This window comes from Balaenoptera ricei, chromosome 5, assembly GCF_028023285.1.
Source record: "Balaenoptera ricei isolate mBalRic1 chromosome 5, mBalRic1.hap2, whole genome shotgun sequence".
NCBI lineage: Eukaryota > Metazoa > Chordata > Mammalia > Artiodactyla > Balaenopteridae > Balaenoptera > Balaenoptera ricei.
This window is the reverse complement of record NC_082643.1, coordinates 132,241,872-132,248,534: the sequence shown is the minus strand read 5'-3', so window position 1 is coordinate 132,248,534 and position 6,663 is coordinate 132,241,872.

Sequence of the window (6,663 nt, the reverse complement as noted above, 5' to 3'; positions counted from 1 at the left end):
TAGGAGTAGATATACCAAAAATTGTATTAGATCTCTATTTATAAAACTGTAAAATGATTGTGAAAATTTACAAAGGGCCTAAGTAAATGTAGGGATGTTCATATGCTTGGGTTGTAAGACTCAGCATTGTAATTTCTAGTTCTCCTCAATGTATTCTACAGATTCAGTGTAACTCCAAATGCAAAATCTTTTTATATTTTGGTAAAAATATGTATGCAATGCAAAGGGTCAAAAAAATAACAGAGCACTCTTGTAAGGCAGAAGGACTAACAGTAACATTATGAAGACATATTATAAAGCTACAATGATTAAAATAGTATGCTACCGATGCAAGGATAAAGAAATAAGCAACTGGTACTGAATAGATGATCCAATAATAGACCCATACTTATGGAAACCTTGGATTTATCATAAAGCTGGCACCACAAGGTAGTGTGGAAAGGAAGATCTTTCCCAAAATGTGCTGAGTCAATTGGATATCCATACAGGAATAAAATAAAAATTAAGACATACTTTATGTCACACACAAAAGTTTTGATGGATTGTGAAATGTAAGTAAATAATGCTTCTAAAAATAATATGGAATGTTTTCATGACATGAAGAAAGAAAAAAGTTTCAGCAGAACAAAAAAGTACTAACTATGGAAGGAAAAACTTGATAAATTTGAATACATCATACATAATCATTCCTTTTCATCAAAATATACCATTAAGGGTGTGAAAATGGAAGTTACAGCATGGGAGATATTTAACTTGTACAAATGAAAAAGGGTTGACTCCATAATACATAAAGGTTGACTCCCTGAAAAAACTGAAAAAATGAAACTATTCAATGTAATTTTTTTGAAATGCAAATGAATTAGTCATCAAATGACCAATAAATGCATAGAAAACTACTCAATTTCATTAGTAAACAGGGAAATGAAAATTAAAACTGAAATAGCACTACACAGACCCCAATTTTAAGTGTTTAAAACATATGGAACAGTAAGTATTCTAATGCACTACTGGAGGGAATACACAGTCTCCGATTTATGATGGTTCAATTAAAATTTTTCTACTTTACAACAGTGCCAAAGCGACATGCATTCAGTAGAAACTGTACATCGAATTTCAATTTTAATCTTTTCCTGGGCTGGCTATATGCAATACAATACTCTCCTGATGCTGGGCAGCGACAACCGAAACACTTATAACCATTCCGTACCCATACGACCATTCCTTTTTTAACTTTCAGTACAGCATTCAATAAATTACACGGGATATTCAACATTTTGTTTTAAAATAGGCTTTGTGTTAGATAATTTGCCCAACTGTAGGCTAATATAAATGTTCTGAGCAAATTTAAGGTAGGTGAGGCTAAGCGCTGATGTTCGGTAGTTCAGGTGTATTAAACGCATTTTTGACTTACGATATTTTCAACTTATGATGGGTATATCAGAACGTAACCCTATCACAAGTCAAGGAAGAGCTGTACATTTGTACAAACACTCTGGAAATAATGTGTGGCATTATATACTGTTTGGCATTATATAAATTTGAATATACACATAACCTATCTCACTCACAGCAATTCAACTCCTTGGTATATACCCAAATAAAATATATGCACATTGGCACAAGGAAAAATGTAGCATTATCATTCCCAGAGCTCACACACAGACACAAAATTTTGATGGTACAATGGATAAATTGCGGTATATTCATTTAACGGACATAATCCTGAAAAATTTTTAAAACTACATCTATACCTAACAATCTGTAACGATGTCACAAGTATTATGTTTAGGAAAAGAAGTCAGACACAAAGAATACATACTGCTTGATTTTAACTTACATATATTTCAAACACAGGTACAGATAAATTATATTATTCAATATAACATAAAGTTATAACAATAGTTACCTATGGGGAGTAGGGATTGTAGTTTGGGGAAGAAATGTGAGGGGAGCTTGTGCTATTTCTTTCCCTGCATCATACTGATATGTATGTTCATTTTGTAATAATTGCTGTACACTTATGTCTGTACATTTGGGGGTATGTGCTATATTTCAATTTCTTTAAAATTATAATAAAAATAAAAGGAGACAAACTGTGAGAAAATATGTGACAAAAAGATTAGCTGTGCCAGTCCAATATGTGATGAATAGTATCAAGGCAAAGAGGGAACAAAAAGATGAGAATTAGTAACTATCCTCGCTCAGGAGTAGAAGATCCTAAGAAGATCATAGAGCTGATCTGAGATTTTAATATAGATAGGTTGGCTCTAAAACTTGAGCTTTTAATTACTCTGTTTTTATGTCTTCTGAAAAAATATTATTCAGGCATTCTTGTTTTTAAATTAACCAACACTAATTGAAAACAACTGAGATAAATGATTAACGCTAAATTTAACAGATGAAGCACGTTAATCATGATTATTTAGGAGAGGCCCCATTTTTGTCTCTTATTGGGCAGGCTCTTTTACCTCTCCCTCTCATCCTCACCCATATAATCCACCTCCACCTCCTGCTATATTATTAACTTAATAACCTGTTCATAACCTGGTGTATAATTATGCATATTCCCCCATGCTCTTACAATCATATGCCAATGCATTAGGACATATGTTTCAAGCCACAGATACAAATAAATGCCTAGAACCAGCTGTGTTTCCAGTCTCCCATTACTCCCTGGATTTTGGTGAGCACCTTTGGTCTGAATACTCAGGTCTATTTTAATTTATTTATTCATTGCTTGTATTCTATGTTCATTTTCTTCCTTAAAATTAATCTAACACACCATGTGCTTCTCCCTTGTTTTATATTGTTAAAGTACACTTAAAGAAATTTCTTCCAACTTGTTTGCCAGGTCACTAATTTAGGCCTCAAAAGACAATTCGATCCTCTAACTATATAAGGCAAATGTTTCGTTGTTATTCAGAATTCAGATTTGTTTTCCTTGCTTAACTATATGCATGTGTAAGTGTGTGGATGTGTGGTGAAGCATCGGAATTTCCTTAGTTGTTGTAATTAATTTTTTTCTGTTCAAATTACCAGCCTCCTCCAGCATCTTTACTATGACCGTCATGTGTTCTGTGAGTGCTGAATCTTATTTACTCTCTGGCTGCCTCAGCTGTGTTGGCCCATCCTGTTAGTCTCAGAAAATACTAGGCGCAATCCCTCAAGTGAAAAGGAACAGCGTCTCTCCATCAGTGCACCAGTGACACAGAATCAGGCAGGCCACAGTCCCAGCCCCTAGCTAAGATATTTAGAAGATCAAGGACATCCATGGGGCTGACTTTAAACCTTCCCACCACAGACCCCAGAGCTCTGAGGGGGCACATTTTTCTCAGGACCTGCATCCTTGTGATCTTCAAAAGATTCTCTGACAATGGCCTCCAGACAGTTTGCCGCACCCATAGCTGAGAAACGCCACATCGGTTTTCTTGGGCCAACTCCCAGAGAGGCCAAAGGATTCATTCGGACCATTATTTTCCAACAGATTTCAAATCTGGACACGCACATAGATTAGTGTTGGTAACAGTGGAGAATGAGCTGCAGTGAGAGGAGTCTAGCTCTGGAACAAAAACCCACGTGGGATTTTTCCACACCCAACCGTGGGCAATTACAAAAGCTTCCCTGGCAGGCCTGGGGGAGGGGGGGAGGGGGAGGGGGGGGGACGGGCGCCCTCCCCACACCAGACTTGGAGCACAGCCAAGGCACTGCAGTCTCTGAGGGGAGCAGCAGTCCCCCCATCTTCTCCCCCCGCAGGAGCTTTGTTCCGGTTTCCCTCAGCAGTGAGACAATCCCCAGGTCTTCACTGATCTTCCTGACTCTCGCCCCTCCTTGTCCCAGTGGAAGATTTCGGGGACCGATGCTTTCTCCTGGTTAGCCTCGTCCTTACGTCACTGCAGTACGGCATTAAGGGCCTGACTACTTTCATTTTGGCTTGACCACTGGGCAGCACCCGGCAGCTCAGCTCGCGACGCAGCAGATGCTGGGACTTGCCCCGCAGACACCCCTTCAGGACCCTGGCACTGCCCTGACCTTTCAACAGCCTTGGCTTCTCAGAGTTTGCAGGTGAGTGGCTGACAGAAACTTCCCACAGCCTCAGGAAGCTGCCAAGGCCCGAGGTTACACCCCGTCCACAACCAGCCAGGGCGCGATGACCGGTACAAGGGGGGATGGAAAGCCCCGCCTCCCCCCGCCCACCAGGTTGAACAGCGCCCGGCTCGAGCTCCGTGCAAGCCCAGCTGAGGCCTGTGCTTTCGTTCCAAGCGCTTGGCTGTTCGACCCCCCGTTCTGCCCAATCCCCCGACCTCACTCCTCCGTAAGAGACACCGGGCCACTTCCCCCGAGACGACAGGCACTCAACGTGAACCTCGTGGTGTTTCCAACCTGGACCTAAGACAAGAGCTGGCTACAGGTCTTCATTTGCCCCAGTCCACTGTTTCTTTACCGTAATCTTGCTTTAACTTTTCTAGGCAAACTACAAACAAAGCAGAAAAACCTAATTATGAGGTTAAGTATAAAGAGTAGATGTTAGGAGAGAGGAAGCTGGGAAAGAGGGGGAAGAAAGAAGGTGTGTTAATCTTCTTACCTTATATAATGGGCATAAACAGCTACCGAAGGCAGCGGCTGAGCCGGGTCAGAGGGACGCAGCAGGGAGCACACAAGCGGCAACCTGGCTGGGCGGAGCCGAGCGAGCGCAGCTGCTGGACATGCGCAGCCGGGCTGCTAACTGGGCATGCGCAGCCGGGCTGCTGACGGAGCTGCGGAAGCACCGCCTTCCAGGGCGTCCTGGCCAACCCGGCGCTGTTCCTCAACGCCACGCCTTTTGGCTCGGAGGGCACCCAGGCTGGCCATATTTAGAAAAAAAAAAAAGAGAGAGCGATCTAAAATTGAACAATTTAAATATGAACTAGGTATTATATAAAAATCATTCACTTAAATATGAAAATAGTATTATGATTATGTAAGAAAATGTCTTAAAGTTTTAAGACATACATAAGTATACAAAGGTGATGTATAATGCCAACAACTTAAAATAATTCAGCCTAAAATATATAAATATAGCATGTATAGAAAAATATATTAGCTAAGCCTATATGATGAGGAGTATGAATATATGCATAGTCATTTTGCTCTGGTTTTTGCTTTTTTGTATATGTGAAAGTTTTTATGATAGCAGTAAACAAAAGCATGAATTCATGAAATATTAACTTTCCAGAATATTATTTGATTATAAAAATGACTAAAATTATTATATATAACCTGAAATTAAATTGAAAGAGGCAACTTGTAGTGAATTCTATGTGTTCTCAATTTTATCTATCATAGAAAGTAGTAACACAAAAATGTTAACTAACTCATATTTCTAAAAATGCTAGTATAAAAAAGCGACTGGGGCTTCCTTGGTGGCGCAGTGGTTGAGAATCTGCCTGCCAATGCAGGGGACACCGGTTCGGGCCCTGGTCTGGGAAGATCCCACATGCCACGGAGCAGCTGGGCCCGTGAGCCACAACTACTGAGCCTGCGCGTCTGGAGTCTGTGCTCCGCAACAAGAGAGGCCGCGATAGTGAGAGGCCCGCGCACCGCGATGAAGAGTGGCCCCCGCTCGCCGCAACTGGAGAGAGCCCTCACACAGAAACGAAGACCCAGCACAGCCAAAAATAAATAAATTTAAAAAAAAAAAAGTGATATTAGAGCAAACCTCATCTCGTGCTTTTCTCCCTCTTCCACTTTAACTCCCCTTCAGTTTCTATCAGCTTGTTATCAGTCTTTGGTGCTTTCAAACAGTTGCTTATATTTTGTGCAGTTTATGGTTGCTGTCTGTGGGAGGATATAATCCTTATACACTACATCCCCATTATTAGAAGTAGAACCACTATGTGCTTTTTCTTATTGGAGGTGCGTTCTGCAGTAGTCATGTGCAGTTATGCCCATTAGATCAAGTTCATTTAAGGTAGCTCAAACCTTCCCATATTTCTACTGATATTTTTTCTCCTACTTATATAAATGACTGAGAAACTGTGTTAAAATGTTCTACTGTGACTATAATTTCATTGTAATATGAAAACTTTTATATTGTGTATTTTGATACTATATTATTATAGTCTTTACAAAATGTCCTCATTATCTCTAATAATTATTTTACCCCAAAGACTTTTTTCTTATATGAATATGGTTATGCCAGCTCTCTTTTGGCTGGCATTCCCATATTGGACCTTTTTCTCATTGTTTTATTTTTGAACTTCTGTTTTTCTGTACTTTAAATCTATTAATTATAAATAGACTATAGGGAGGTTTTGTTCCTTTACGTTCAAGTCTGTTGTCTTTGGATGACTCATGGAAGATTTTTATCTATTTGTATAAATTAAATTGTGTGTGTGTGTGTGTGTGTGTGTGTGTGTTAAACCTCTGTTCTTAAGTTATAACTATCCAGCTTGATGAAATTCATTCTCTCTTTTCATCCATTCTTTTTTTTTTCCTTTTGCTAGTTTGGAAATTACATTTCTATTTCTTTTATTGGTTGCTCTAGAAATTAAATGCATTCTTAAGATTTAACTCTAATTTTAATCAAAACTTGTATCTTCCTCTTGAATTATATGAGAAATAAGTGAACCAACTTTTACAAAATTGTGCAACTTAATTTTCTTTATGTGTTATTTAAGGTACTCA